This window comes from Podarcis gaigeae, assembly GCF_964106915.1.
Source record: "Podarcis gaigeae genome assembly, chromosome: 5".
In the NCBI taxonomy this organism is placed as follows: Eukaryota; Metazoa; Chordata; class Lepidosauria; order Squamata; family Lacertidae; genus Podarcis; species Podarcis gaigeae.
Window position 1 is genome coordinate 83,521,889 of NC_139681.1, and position 15,487 is coordinate 83,537,375.

Here is a 15,487-nt window from a genome sequence, read left to right on the forward strand (position 1 = left end):
TCTCTCTCTCTCTCTCTCTCTCTCCCGCCCTCGCCTGCAGTTCTCCATCAAACCTAAACCTGTCCCAGCAGAGGTAAAGGAAAGGGCAGCGCCGGGGGAACTTGGAGGAGAGACCTTCCCCTTCCTTCTTGCTTTCCTCGTCCTCTCCGCTCCTCTTTCTACTCCCCACCCCCCTGCAGCTGAAAAGGCTTCAGTCCACCCCACAACATCCAACAGGCTCTTATTTCTTCCCAGATATTTCCCCTCCCCTCCTTCCTCCTTTTCCAAAGCTCCTAGCCAAGTGTTGAAGCCACTTGGGTGACAATGGACCATTTTGAATCTTTTCCTTCCAGAGGGAAGAGGGGGGCGGCGGCGGAGGATTTAACCGCTCCCTTGCTGCCTCCCTCTCCTTATGTTACCTGCCTCGCCTCCTTTTCATTTCTCTCTCTCTCTCTCTCTCTCTCTCTCTCTCTCTCTCTCTCTCCCTCTTCCCTAATTGTGTTGGCTTGGACTTGCTATCTGATCCCAGAGAAGGAGAACCTATGCCTCGATTTCTGCCTAGATCCAAGGGAGGGGAGCGCCCCCCCCCCGCCCGCCGCCGCCAATCTCCAAAGGTAAATTGAACAGCTCTCTCTTTCCGTAGAAAGCAAGAAGGCAACCAAAAGGAGCATATCTGGAGCTGGAGGGAACATAGAGAACAAAGATGCCTGGTTACTAGAGTGCAGGAAAGATTCCCTAACACAATAAGCTCCCATGCTTAGTCAGCTTCCCCTATATTAAGTTGGCACCCATTTGCCCAAGTTCCCTTGAAGGTGGTGTTTTGGTTCGGCCCATCATCCAATTGCTTTCATAGACCCACACGCCCCTCGCTTGTCAGAAGCTAGGTACTTGCGAACGGAATACCCCCAGATTTATTTTTAATAATGCCTCTTGCAAATCTATTTCGCTTAGAGCAGGGAAAGGCAGGGCAGGATTCCTCCCCGCCCGGAAGAGTTGGGTTTGGGTGGCCGCCTCCTGATCTCCCCCTTGAGGAAAGGAGGGGAGGTGGGGCTGGCAGGTGGCAGCTAGAGACATCCCTCGGAGACAGAAGAGGCTCCGCTTGCGCCTGGGAGGAATTCTGATGCCTCTGTCCCCACCGCCCTTGCAGCCCATCATCTCTTTGGGGATTCTGCTACAAAGAGTGGAGAGCTGGCAAGCTGGGAATCCAATGGGACAGCAAGCACGCACACACACACCTCCCTTTCCGTGCCTCTTTGCCCCAACGCGGGTTCTCTTAGGACCCGACAAGGGAGCAGCCAAATCTCTGCTCCCCACCGCCACCTTCAAATCGCTCTCCTCGCCAGCGCTGCTCCTTTTCAGAACCGAGTCCTGTTGCAACGTAGAAGTGGCGATCGCTGTCGATTACAAAGCTGCATAGCTACTCTTATCATTACAAAGCACGAGAATCCTGCGTTTTAAAACGCGTGTGTGTTGCGGGGTGGGGAGTGGGGAATAAAGATCCGTGAAATGTTTATAGAGTTGTTGGCGGGCGGGGGCGGAGATGAAAGGAAGACACTAAAATAATAACAGAAAAGAGGCTGGTGACAATGTATACATTGGAAGAACATTGGCTTGGTTATTATTTTAAGGGTCTTCCTTCCAGATCCTGTCTTGCAAATGCAAGCGAGCAACAATGGCAACAAAAACATCGCATCTCTCTCTCTCTCTCTCTCTCTCTCTCTCTCTCTCTCTCTCTCTCTCTCTCTCACACACACACACACACACACACACACACACACAGTGGCCAAACCCCGCAAACACGCCTCATCCCTCCGCCAGATCAAGAAGCGAAGGCGCAAAAACCCCAGGAAGGACAGCGAATACCTAAGGAGATCCGAGCGCCGGGCTGGCTGCAAGGCGGAGCTCCCCGGGTCTCCCCGGGCGGCGTGGCTCTTCCTCTCCTTTCCGGAGCGGCTCGCTGACCCCCATGGCGGGCCGTGGAGCGTGCCCCGGGTCCATGTCAGCCTCGCCGACCCGCCGCCTGCATTTCAGCGGCGAGGCGCGCACCCAGGCGCGCGCGCGCCCTCGAGCGCGCACGGAGACACCCTCACGCGCCCCTCCCCAGCCCAACGCGGCTGTCTGCTTCGCCGGTGTAATCCTTTTTCGTCGAGGCGGTTTTCTCTCCCCCACTCAAGTTTTGCCCAGGAGGAGAGAAGCGTCGGGGATCGACGGCGAGGAGAGAGCCAGGAAAAGCGAAGGCGCATCAGAGGAAAGAGCGCCGGGTGCGCGGCGCCCAAGCTGGGCATGGCGCCTCCGAGGCGAAAGCGCACCACCTCGCTCCAGTAGGGCGCTGCTGCTGCCGCCGCCGCAGCCTTAAGCTTCCCAGAGCAATCGCGTGGCTCCCTCCGAGACGCGGGAAAGGAGGGTTGGGCGAGCTGGATCCCGGGTACCGGATCTCTGGATCACGCATCTGGGCGCCTGGCTTCCTCCACCTCTCTCATCTGTCGGCGAGGAGGGGAAACTCTGCCCGGAGCCTCCTGGAGTCCTCTGGAGGTGGGACATCAGCCTTCAGCTCCTTGCTTGTATCCTTCTCTTCTGGTCTGATGGAGAGAGAGGGAGAGAGAGAGAGAGAGAGAGAGAGAGAGAGAGAGAGAGAGAGATGGTACTAGTGGGTGGATCTCTTGTGCGAGGCGCACAGGATAGAGCAGGTCAGCTCCTCATCCCAGCCTCTGGCAGAAAACAACATGGCTTTAAGGAGGAAGGGGAGAGGGAGAGAGCGCATCTCTTTTAAACAGCTGGATTTGGAGAGGGGACCGGGGCGGGGTGGGGAAACCAAAGAAAGCCCGCAGTTTTTGGAGATCTGCTGCAGTTCAGTTGTATGGAGAAGTCAGAGTTCCTCAGAGTTGGGGAGATGGGCTGTTTTTCTGGTAAAACAGCTTCAGGGTTATGGTGGTCTGGGAATGGGAGGACAGAGAGGGCATCCAGGAATGGGAGGGTGAAGCTCAGAGGCGTCCAAAAGGAGTCACCTGCAGCACACCACAAGTGCCACTTGATGATGATCAGGAATGAAAAATGCACACCCTGGTGACGATGAGAAAATGGGAACCTTCATTTATCTGTGTTGCATAGGGTGTGCCTTGCACCAACTCACTCTGCTCCTGCTCTCTGTTGTCTACGCTGACAACCAGCAGCTCTCCACTTTTCGGAGCAAAGCTTTCCCCTCCCCCCCCTGCTGAGATAAACCAGAGATTGAACTTCTGAAGGGCCCAATTTGTGGGGGGGGGGGGACGACGACGACCCAATGAGATAGTTTAAGGCAGGGAGATGTGACTTCCTCCTCCAGGATGATGATGATGATGATAATTTATTTTTTATACCCCACCCATCTGGCTGGGTTTCCCCAGCCACTCTAGGCGGCTTCCAACAGAATATTAAACTACAATAGTCTATTAAACATTAAATACAATACATAATTTAAATACATTAAATACAATAGTCTATTAAACATTAAAAGCTTCCCTAAACAAGGTTTAGCAACTTGGATTTCCTTGCCGCTCACCCCAACTTCAGGGAAACTGGAGGTCCTCTGGATGTTGATGGACTCCAGCGCCAATCATCTCTGAGTGTGGCCCAGGGCTAGTGAGAGTTGGGAGTCCAACACAATTTAGAAAGTTCTAGGTTCCTCATCTGTGAACTAGAGATCCCCTACTGCAGAGGCTTTCATAGCACCTGGAATACCTCTACTTGAAACATTTCTTCTTTTTCTCCTGATGCTGTAGGACATCCTTAGCGAACATCAGGAGATGCCTCATCAGTCCATCTAAATTACAGTGTGCAGCTCCTCAGGGTTTGAGACAGGGCCCTTTCCCAGTCAGACTTGGAGATGCCAGGGATTGAGCCTGGGACCTTCTGCATGCTAGGCATGTACTGTCCATCCTTGGCATGCATGGCATGTGCTCTCCATCTGAGGTGCAGCCCATCCTTGTTGGCAGAATGAACTGGCTCTGATTCCTCTCTTCAAAAGCATAGAATGAATTCTTGGCTTCCCCCATCATTTTAGAACCCACCCCATTCTCTTGACTGTAATTTAACTATTTTTTACTTTAGAATTGTTGCAACCTATCTTGGGAATTCATGATGAAGCTTGGGTGATGAATCTAAATCAATGGTGTGGGTAGGGTGGTGATAATAGTAACAATAACATAACGCTCAGCAGAATCTTTCACCTTGATCCAAGTTCAAGTTTATGTGCATTCAGTTCTTGGCTGAACAGTATCCACATTTTTGGGCTGTACTCTACCTTGGGCTGTGTCCAGATATCAGCTTGCTGAGATAGTACTGAGGTGAAGCTGGAAATGATTGAGTGTGTGTGTGTGGTCCTCTTTTGCAACTATGCCACCAGTTCTGATCCCTGTTCTGCTGAACCAGCACACCTGATACCCAATACCTGAAAGAAAGAATCAGGTTTATCTCTGGAAGCACCAGAACAGTGTGTTTTCCCCCATCCTTTGAATCATATTCCTTTGGAGGCAATGGTATTCCCATTTGTTATGCATTGCAATCACAAAATGGCACAGTCTGAAGCTAACACAGAGGTTGTTATTCCAGAATGTTTAGTGCAGGGTAGATATTTGGTCCTGATTAGTAACATGATTGTTGTTGTTGTGTTTTAACAGGAGCCATCTTTTGCATTGAGCTAGGTCTGAAGATATTGGTCATACTCACTAGCTTAGAACAGCATGGGCTGTTTGTAGTGCCATGGTCATTGTTGTGGGCTAGGATTGTGGAGACTTGGGTTCAAATCCCTACTCAGCCCTGAAGTTCAATGGATTAACCTTGGACAAGTTGCTGTTGCTTAGCTTGGCCTACCTTGAATTTTATTGAGAGATGATAGATGACAGCTAGAGGATAGGTAGATAGAATTGTAGAGTTGGAAGGGACCCTGAGGATCATCTAATCAAACTCCCTGCAATGCAGGAATATGCAGTTGCAACCTTGGCATTATCAGCACCATGCTCTAACCAACTGAGCTGTCCACGACAAGGTGGGTGATGATGAAAGAATCATGTATGCTATATTGAGCTCCTTGGAGGAATGTGGAAATAAATAAGCAAGCAAACTCTCTTATATAAGAGAAGAGTTTCTATATACATTGCATTTAAAATATCTCTCCCTATATATCAGTTTATTATGACATTTAGATCCTACCTTACCTGTAAGGAGCTCCAGGTAATAAACACTGCCCTCCCTGTTTTATCCTCACAACATCCCTGCAAGGCTGAGAGAGCAATTGGCCCAAGGTCACTTAGTGAGCTTCATGGTCAAGTGAGAACTGGACCCCTGGTCTGCCAGGTCCCGATCTGACACTCTGACCACTGTGGCACACTGATTGCCATTTGCCTTCATTATCACCTGAGGTCATGAGGGGAGATCTCTGAGTGAATCTCTTGTGGCTCATCCTGAGGGATGGTAAAGAGAAGGACCTGTGTGATTTGGAAGAAACCAGCTCAGATGCATAGCAAGGATGGAGGTCTTTGCATTGAGGGACTATGCTTAGAGCCCAGCAAGAAGTTTGGGAGCCAGGTAGATCCTGAGACCATCAGTTGACTGTCCCAAACATATAGAGCTGCTGTCTATTCCTTGAACCTACATGCTACACTCGCAAGAAGGAAATCCCTGACAAAGGTAAACATAGAACTGAATCTTCCCCTGGTGTACTGCATTACTAACCGTCACCCCATCCCTCTGAGAGTATTTTGTTCCTTATATAATCTCATCAAAAATATTCATGATAAAACAATTGTTCCTTGACTATATGAAATAAAATGGTGTCGGGTTTTTTGTGATATTAGGAAACAAAACACACAACTCTAGCATGTATGCCCTTTAGGGTCCTACTGACCTTGAAACATATATTTTTTATTATTGATGATAGTGCTGCTAACATAGAATCATGACTGCCGCTGCTTCTTTTTAAAACTAATCTATGCTGTGCTGCCTTTCCAGCCCGTTCATCCATCTATCTGTTGCTGATGTTTAAAAACTATTGATTGCTTTATGGCCACTATTTTTATATTGCTATCAGTTGCCACGAGCCTCAGCAGAGAGAAGGCAGGTTATGAATCTGAATAAATGCCTTGTCTTTCCAGGAAATAAAAGAATACTGACATGGTAAAAATTAGATTAGCAGGAAACCATAATTATCAGCAGATCTCCCTGAGTTGCAGCTGGAAATGGTAACCCTCTTTTGGCAACCTCCCCTCTTAATTATGGTGTTCAGGTGACCCTGCCCAGCCTTCTAAAAGGATCACCTTTGGGCACCCTTTTGCACGAACCAGATAAGGGATCTGGCCTGGGAAGTGCCCCTTTTCTGAGAGCATTATTAGAGCATTGCATTTCCACCGGAGGCCACCATTAGCCTCACTGCAGTCCTCCTTAATGCAGTCGTTTAATGCTCCATTCAATCTGCTCTGTAAAAGCAACTCGTTGCCTTTCCTAACAGGTCCTCCCCTGACACTTCTTTGGGGAAGATCGCCAGGAGAGAGGGAGAGAGGAGTGGGAAGCTCACCACCAAGCAATGGAGAAGATAAAGCAGCTGAAGGGAGGAAGGAACTATGCCAGGGATGAATCTAGGGAGTGACAAGGTCGGGGCATTTGCAAGCACCCAAAGATCTGCTGGCAGAAGACTGCCTCACCGGTGCTGTTGCTATTAATGCAGGCAGGCTCCACAAGAAGCCCAGTGGCAACGCAATATAGTTCACAAGGTGCATGTCCCACTTCTTAATGTTCTTATTTATTTGCATTTATGCTCCACCTCTTTCTCCAAGGTTCTCAAGGTGTGGTGTCCATGGTTCTCATTTAACCCCCTTCTTGTGAGGTACATGAGGCTGAGAGGCAGTAGCTGACCAAGGTCACCCGGTGAGCTTCATGGCTGGGTAAAAATTGTAATTGTGATCTTTAGGTCCTTGTCCAGCACTCTAGCCACTGCACCATGCTGCTGCATCAGAACAAAGGTTTATTGAGTTTAGCATCCTTCTTCCCACCAGCCAACCTGAGGCCTCCAGGAAGCCCATGGGGCATGAAAGCAATAGGCTTCCCCTACTGTTAATCCTCTACAACTGGTGCTGAGTGGGATACTGCCAATGAACTTGGTGGTTAATGACTGGTAGTCATTGATAGATCCTTCCTTCATGAAGTTGTCTAATCCTCCTTTAAAAGGTATTGAATTATAATGGCTTTCTCTACCAGCCTAGCCCCTGGGTCCACCTGCCTCTCCCAAACCAGCATTCTCATGGCTTCTACAGGGCAAATGTTTAGATGAATCAGTGCTGGTTTATGTCATTCAACCATGGATCCTGAAAACTTAAGAAGAGTCCTGTGGGTTCAAGGCCATCTGCAATGGTAGCCAAAACTGTGGAAACCTTTTGAGAAAAGTGTCTTTCTGAGGTTTGATGGCTCATGACACCACTTTTTTATAGTAATACCATAAAGTTATATATCAATGGAAAGATAATTTAATGAAGAATGTAATGCAACAAAGTTTGTTCAATTATCTGTATTCTATAAAAAGTTATAGTAAAATAACCAGAAAAGGGAAGCACAACTTGCTTAGGTTTATATACTGTAGCTTTCCTTCATTTGAACGTAGCCAATGAGCATGAGTGTTTAGAGAACGCATCAGGTGCTATGAGCCACCAAACCTCAGAAATACACTTTCCCCAAAAGGTTTCCACAATTTTGGCCACTAGTGTATTCTAGCATCCCATATATCACAGCAGCCAACCAGGTGCCAACAGTGACTGTGAATTCAGACAAACCAATGTTTCTCAACAATATTTATCACAGGTTCCCATAGCTTGTCTAGCAGGAAAGTTAAAGAATCTAAGAAAAGTTCTATTGAACTAGGTCAAAGGCCAGTCTAGTCCAGCAATTCGTCTGCCATGGTGGCCTGGCAGAGAAGACTACAAGCAGACCACGAGTACAATAGTACTTTCCTTGTTGTGATTTCCAGCAATTGATATTCAAAGGTATACTACCTCTCATGCTGAGTTTTCATGCATCCAGTTTGTCTAGTAGCAATTAACAGCCCTGTTCTCCTCCACAATATTTCTTTATCTTGATTTTCTCCTTCTTTAAGACTTCTTTTAACCCTGGGCCTCCTGGATATTGTTGAATTAGAATCCCCTCATCACCAGCCAGCTTAGCCAGTAGCAAGGAATGATGGGAGTTGTATTCTACCAATGTCTGGGGACCCCAGGTTGAAGAAAAATGCTCTACACCAGCGGTTCTCAACCTGTGGGTCCCCAGATGTTGTTGGACTACAACTCCCATCATCCCTGAGCTCTGGCCTTGCTAGCTAGGGATGATGGGATTTGTAGTTCAACAACAGCTGGGGACCCACAGGTTGAGAAAGGCTGCTCTACACCATTGGGAAATGGTGGACTATCGTGATGGCATGACATGAGGCAAGTTCTTCTAGATGTTTAAAAGATAGGAGTGCAAAACTTGATACAGCCACAGAGGCCATCACCCATTCACCAACTCAGCTAATTTGGTCCTGACTCTCTAATTTGCAAGAACACAGTAGGCCTCTGACCTAGATGCCCTGTCTTCTGACACTAGATATATAGAGGCAGCTTGTAGTTCTTTATTAGAGAGGAACTGGTACTCTGCACATGGCCAGATACTCTCTAGTCATCGTCGTATTACTGCAGATGATCTTTGCATTCAAAATGATTCCATGGCAGACCCTCTTAACCATTCCAGCACTATCTCTCATCAAAAGCAAAGAGAAAACATGGTGAGGTACAACTGTGTTGTCAGATCAGTTCATTGTGTCGAAAGGTGAGCTCAGAAAGAGCCAGAAAAGTCTCTGTTTGGGAAGAAGCAAGCTTCATGCACCCAATGCAGCATTTCAAGGTCTATTTGCATTTCTAATAATATCCACAGCACAAGCATGAGTATGTAGCTTCGCAGGCACGTTCTGTGTGGAGAGAACAGAGTGGGTTCCGTTCAGTGGTGAGATGAGATTCATCCGAGCAGGGGAGCATGTGGCAGTTCCAAGTGGGAGGGTGAAAGATGAGAGAATTGTGAAGCTGATTCATTTGGCGAAGTACAAAGAATTTGGGGGAGCTGCCAGAGGCAACTGGGGCTTTGAGGGCTGGGACTTTGAGGGCTCTGTTGACCCAACAGGCATGGAGGTCACACAAATTCCCTTATGTAGTGTGGAAAGCGTCATTTCCAAGGTGGCTAGCAGATTCCGGGTTTATTCCAGATTTCCGTTCAGCAGTTTGAAAAAGTGACTGCATCCTCAACCTGAGGCTTTGTTCCCCTGAAAACAATCCATTGTTCAAATGAAAATCTTGTCACAAGTTGGCTTTGGGGGGAATTTTGGGGTGCTGAGCCATCCTGTATCAGTGTGTAACCGCTATTCAGGTTACCCAACAGGGCTCTTCTTAGCTTCTAATCTAACATTAATGATAATGATGAGGATGATAACAATAATAATATCCAGCATACAGGATTACCAATGCAAACGTTGAGGGAACATTGACATTCCAACTTTTGAATAATGCATGTGGCAGCAAAACAATCAGAATAGCAGAGTTCTCAGGCTTTGTACTGCGGTACCTCTGGTTATGTACTTAATTCGTTCCGGAGGTCCGTTCTTAACCTGAAACTGTTCTTAACCTGAGACACCACTTTAGTTAATGGGGCCTCCCACTGCTGCCACGCCGCCGCTGCACGATTTCTGTTCTCATCCTGAAGCAAAGTTCTTAACCCAAGGTACTATTTCTGGGTTAGTGGAGTCTGTAACCTGAAGCGTATGTAACCCGAGGTACCACTGCATTTCAGAAATGTGCATTTTGAATAATCAGAAGAATAAGAGAAGGATGAATGAGTGAGGCCCACTTCTAAGGTTCACAGGCAGTTGAATATATGCTTAGAGAGCAGAGCGGAAGAAAGTTCACTGTGCAGAGGGAAGCAGATTGTCAGTTAAAGGCATAACTTAGAGGTAGTACCACATAATGGCAAAGCTCTCCGGGAGTTAAATGGGGACAGAAGCAGTCGCTAGATGAAAACCTCCAGTGGTTTTCATAGGGCATTAATCATGTGATAATGCCTTGGAGTCAGTAGTGACCTGAGCTAGCTTCAAACTACTGAGTAAGAGGTGAAAGGCTTCAAATCTAATTACCAGTCTACTGAGCCATTCATATTTTCTATAGAATAAACCACTCATCATCACCATCTTCATTATTGCTACTTTATTTGATAAGTATGTTTAAAACCAGGGTAGTGTGTCTTTCAATCTATTTCTCATTCTTACTTTAGGGAAACAATGGTTTCAAAGATGCTATTAGCCATGGATTGTGAGGATCACAAGGATTGGCAAGGGACCCCAAAGTCCATCCGTCCCCATACTGCCAGTTCTTTGGTTCACAAAGCACAGAAAGGAACCACAGCATAAATAGAATCTGGGTAAACAGCCAATCAGATCTGGAAGGTAATTCTGTCCCTATCCCAACAATGGAAGTCAGTCAACCTCTGTCCCCATAGCTCAGTTGTAGAACATAGCTGGTGCTACTAGGGTTGCCATATTTCAAGAGGTCAAAATCTGGACACAATTTAGGGCAATCGCCTGATAGCCCGCTGCCCACACCACAGCCACAGTCCGGATCACCCGTGCCCATGCCTGAACCAGACCCTGGGACGCCAACACCACAGCCAGAGCCTGAAGCAGAGCCCAGTTCAACCATGCTAGAGTTTGGGCTGCCGTCACCATCGCCAGAGCCCAGTTTGCCCATGCCAGAGCCAGAGTCCAAACCAGAGCTACCTGTGCATTTACCGGTATATATATATATATATATATATATATATATATATATATATCCAAAATCCAGGACACTTGCTTTAAAATTCTCCCCAGATGGGCATGTAGGACTCCAAAAGAGGACGTGTCTGGGAATTCCCGGATGTATGGCAACCCTTTGCAGCTAGAACCAAGGTCCCAGGATGAATGTCAAGGGAAAGGATTTTAGGCAACAAAGACAGGAAAGAGCCCTGCCTATGGACAGCCACTGCAGATCTAGTTGGCTACATAGACACTGCAGATCACGTTGCCCCAGTGCAGACTGAACTGGGTGAATCAAGAGAAAAATGGAATATGCTCACTGGCTCCATGCCTTTCCGCATTGCAGGGTCTACATGCAATCATGCAGACAGAGCCTTGGTGCCCATGTTGAGCTGGATGTGCAAAACAATGGCAGAGCCAGTGGGTGCAATACTGCTTGCCCATCTTTTACCCACTAGTAACACCCAAACGGTTCTAGCATTAGCCAGTTTCAAGTCTTTGTGTGGAAAACTGTTTGTTGGAGGGGTGGGGAACCTCTGTCCTTCAAGTTATAGTTGGACTCCGACTCCCATCAGCCCCAGGCAACATGGCCAATGGGAACTGCAGTCCAACCAGTAACAGACGGTGCAGTGGTGGGGTTGGCACTCTCTTCCCAACAACTGAGTCACTGTTGCTTACTGGGAAGAAGGAAGGGAAGGGTGAGGTGGTGCAAATGGTTGGCACAGTGCAAATAGGCTAGCAGAGCCAATCTGATGCCCCTGCTGGAGTGTTTGCACCACACCGACCTGCCTGCTGTCCCCCTCTCTCCTTCCCAATAAGCAACAGTAGCTCAGCTGTTAGAAGGTCAGGTGAGCATCAGTGCTCCACCACAACATCTACTCCTGAGTGCAACAAGATCTGGCAAGCTGCAGGTCTCCCATCAATTGCCTACAGGGACTTCCCAAGGTAAAAGGTATTGGTCCAACTTCATGCAACACAGCTTCTTGTCACTTGAGTTTAATTCATATGTTGCTACTGGTTGTTTCTGAAGGGAGAGCAGGAATGACACCTTCCATTTCACAGGAGTAATGCACACAAGGGTCAGAATGTGAACTTATAGTAGATCATGAATCCAGCACCCCAGAAATATTAGGCTGGGATCCAGCCTACCACCTACTATCAACTCTAGTAAAAGAGCTACAGGATAACCAGCCAGAGCAGCAGAGAAGTGTCTTGAACAGTTAATAAGAAATTGCACAATGCACGCCTATAAAATTCCAGGTCATGCTCCTTCTCTTCCCATGTTTTCACGCCTTGCTCCTATTCCATGTCATGGACCAACCTCCCCATTACCCTAAGGTTACCAGATTGTTTTCAATGAATCCGGGGACACTTTTCAACTTCCTATTAAATGGATAGATTTTGTCCGGGGACTGTCCCAGGGAAACAGGGACGTCTGGTAACCTTACCTTACCCCATTGCCAGGATCTTCATCCACTTGGTAGGAGGAGTTGGGTCGGCCCAAGAGCATCTATCCTATCATGGAGTACCCGGGTGGTACACTGAGTTTTCAAACTGGTACTGAACCTCCATTGGGGATGCTGGTGTAGGAACTAATTGAACAATCCAGACCAGTGGCTTTTTTTAACCTTAGGGCTTCAAAAGTTGTTGTGCTATAGCTCCCATCCTCCCCAGGGATGATGGAAGATGTAGGTCAACATCAGCTGGAAAGGTCATCAAAGTTGAAGAATACTGATTCAGGGTACCTCCTGGCCAAACGGAAGCAGCTTTTCAATAGCAGCTCTGGTCCAGCAGTAAGGTGTGAACTGGCCTAGTTCCTTATGTGCCCATAGGGAATGCAGTTCGCCAACTTACACATTGCTTGAAAATTGTGCTCTTAGCATCACATGTGAAACCATTGCCTTGAACGTCACGGTTCTGAAGAGGGGCTGTTTCTGCCAGCTTTATCCTCATTTCCCTCTATCTTTTCATCAAGCTTCACCTCACTGAGGCCTTACGCTGGACTTCCCTGCAGTGTGCGTTATTGTGCCACCATGCATAACTCAAAGCTCTTTTTCTGCTCTGCATAGTCTTAACGCCGCAGGAATTCATTAAAATTCTCTTCCACACTCTCCCCCCGATCTGGGTCAATCCCTTTGCCTGACAGGTGATCATCTCTTAATGCTCCACAAATGCTCACCTAGACATTATCCTGAAGGCATTTCTTTTTTGTCCAGGTCATTCTCTCATGGCCTGATCCTTCAAGCTGCAATGCTGGCACATCAGGGTGAATCTGCACGGCTGGGTCTCCTGCTTCCAGTCTAAGAGAAGGAGCCTTAAGCAAGATACAGCACACAGCCTAGTAGAATCCTAGGTTAACGCAGCATCTTGGACTGCAGGTATAGGATAACCAATATTATGTCCATCAGTGATGTCCATTGTGAGCTGTCGCATATGCAAAGATCAGAGGTTCTGTAAATGTCAATCTGATTCTCAAAAGAAAGCCCAATGTCGGTGAGGCCTAGAGCATTTTGGCTGGCCACAGTGCAATGTCATGGTCTGTGGTGGTTGCCTTGACGCTGTGGGTCAGCCAAGAAGCAATGTATCTTGTCTCCTGATCCAAACCACTGATATGTGCCATTTTTACTCAAAGTTAAAAAAAGGGGGGGGCAATCTAATGGTACAAGTTCAGTGGCAAGCAAAGAGCAAAATCTAGTCCTGGAGGTCTTACAAAACAAATAAGTCTGGCCCAGGAGTAAGAATCAAGGTTCAGGGGTGTGAGATTAGTAGAGTTCCAAGACTGCTCAGGAGCTGTGATGCTGTTCCAACAAGTTTCCATGCTGGGTACCCAACCTTTAAGCAGAGGTGGAGAATTTCCAGTTATTTTCAAGAACCCCTGTCCCAGTGGGAATTCCTGGCCTGCAGGTGGATGCTATGTCTAGTAGATTGAATCTCTTTATGTGCCACCTCTCCCTGGAAGACGGCACTGGATCCTCCTTGCTGTCTGGATCCTCCTCTGGGAGAAGAAGCATCCTCAGGGTTTCCTGTTTGGGAAACTGAAGGGATGGGGCTTCACCAAAAGGGCTTGGTTCCGTAATATCCTTCCTTCCTTCCTTCCTTCCTTCCTTCCTTCCTTCCTTCCTTCCTTCCTTCCTTCCTTCCTTCCTTCCTTCCTTCCTTCCTTCTCCTCCTCCTCCTCCTCCTCCTCCTCCCTCCTCCTCCTCCAGTTCCTTCCACTCCTGGTCAGAATCAAGAGTGGTCAGAGGAAACAGTGATGCCACATGGCATGATGTAGCACAGAACTGAGCACATGATGAGTCACTACCCCTTCACCAGGCCTTTTGCATTCTGTCTTGTGTTCTCAGGATGCATTCAGACAACCAGGCTTCCCCCGCTCCGTACTGCATATGGGGCATGTTGAATATTAAAACTTCCAAATTCCAAAAATGAGGGGTGCTAAAAAAGTTGTAATGTGACTTGGGAATTCAAAATATATATTGGTTAAATTAATATAATTAGGTTTTGCTTGGTAAGTAAAACATGTGTAAAATTGCATAGAAATCGTGTCAAAATGATTGCCAAGTACTTACTATTATTGTTAAGAATCATCTGACATATTCAGAAGGTAAATTAAAATTCTTTGGTTTTCCAGGAACAGTTTATGTGCTTTTTAATCAAACGTAGACTTACCAACCTAATTGTTGTTCAGTCACTAAAATAATGATAGCGGATTTGAATTCTTTATACCCCAAAACATATTTTTAAGACGCTTCACTGAATAAATTTGCAAAAAGTAATGTTCACCCTCTAAAATTACTAAATTACCCCAGTCACGCTACATCTTACTGGGAATGCATGAAAGTCTGGTTTTGCAGAGAAAAGCTCACAGCTGCTTTGCTTCTCCCTGATCTTTTTTACTCCCATACTGTGCTAAGGTAAACAAAAATTTGGTTTTGCTAGTTTTGTTATGTGAATGGTGCCATGTACCCGCTGGGTGGGTTACACAGACTCCCTGGGGTCTGCGGACCACCAATTGGGAACCACTGTTCTAAACAATTGCTTACACAGATAGTGATTTGCCTATTTTGGAAATATATAAAGAAAAAAGTCAAAGAGAGGGGGTCTCAGGCATGGCCCCCAAATGTAGCGCCCAGGTCCCTCTATCTGGCCCCTTGGACTGTACTCAGGCCCCAGGTGATCTTTAGCCACACCCCTCATGTCACACCCTTCACCAGCCCAGCTTTGCACACGGCTTTTCCCCAGACTGAAATGCATTCTTGAACTCTGGTAATACCTCTTGGTTGGCTGGACAGAGGATGGAGGGGCATGTGTGAGTGCGTGTGGAAACTAGTTTTGTATACAAAATTGACATTCATTGTTTTGCCCACTTTTTGCCTCTGGCCCTGCCCAGATGTGGCTGCCAGAAGTTGTCCAGATGGGAACTCTAGTTGAGTTTTCCTCAACGCAAGAACCACACACACACACAAAACATAGGGTGTGTTATTTGGGTCAGTCAGTAAGTGCAGACGAAGAATGCTGAAGGAGAAACTCTCAAAGGAGCTAATTCGTCTGTGAGAAGGGTGTGTTGGGAACTCAGTGTTGATTTTCATGGAAGAAGCTGCTGTTCCGTTCTGATAATGCCTTCTCTGTCACGCAATGAGTCTACTCACATGAATCAGTTGCTACTCACATGAATCA

General features: G+C 47.1%; 1 protein-coding gene and 1 long non-coding RNA gene across 5 annotated transcripts in view; one reads left to right on the forward strand and one right to left on the reverse strand.

The window, feature by feature from the left end:
• Positions 1-3,155, reverse strand: part of SLITRK3 (SLIT and NTRK like family member 3) — a 40,689-nt gene extending 37,534 nt beyond the window's left edge. For 2 of the 3 annotated variants that reach the window (XR_014564310.1, XR_014564311.1), the window contains exon 1: positions 1,843-3,155. The gene's annotated coding sequence lies outside the window, so the exon portion shown is untranslated. The remainder of the gene's footprint in view (positions 1-1,842) is intronic. The other variant, XM_083739305.1, reaches the window with a different exon arrangement.
• The window catches only part of LOC310845123, a 57,619-nt gene continuing 44,524 nt past the window's right edge, over positions 2,393-15,487 (forward strand). For both annotated transcript variants that reach the window (XR_014564483.1, XR_014564484.1), the window contains exon 1: positions 2,393-2,511. This is a non-coding gene — a long non-coding RNA (uncharacterized lncRNA). The remainder of the gene's footprint in view (positions 2,512-15,487) is intronic.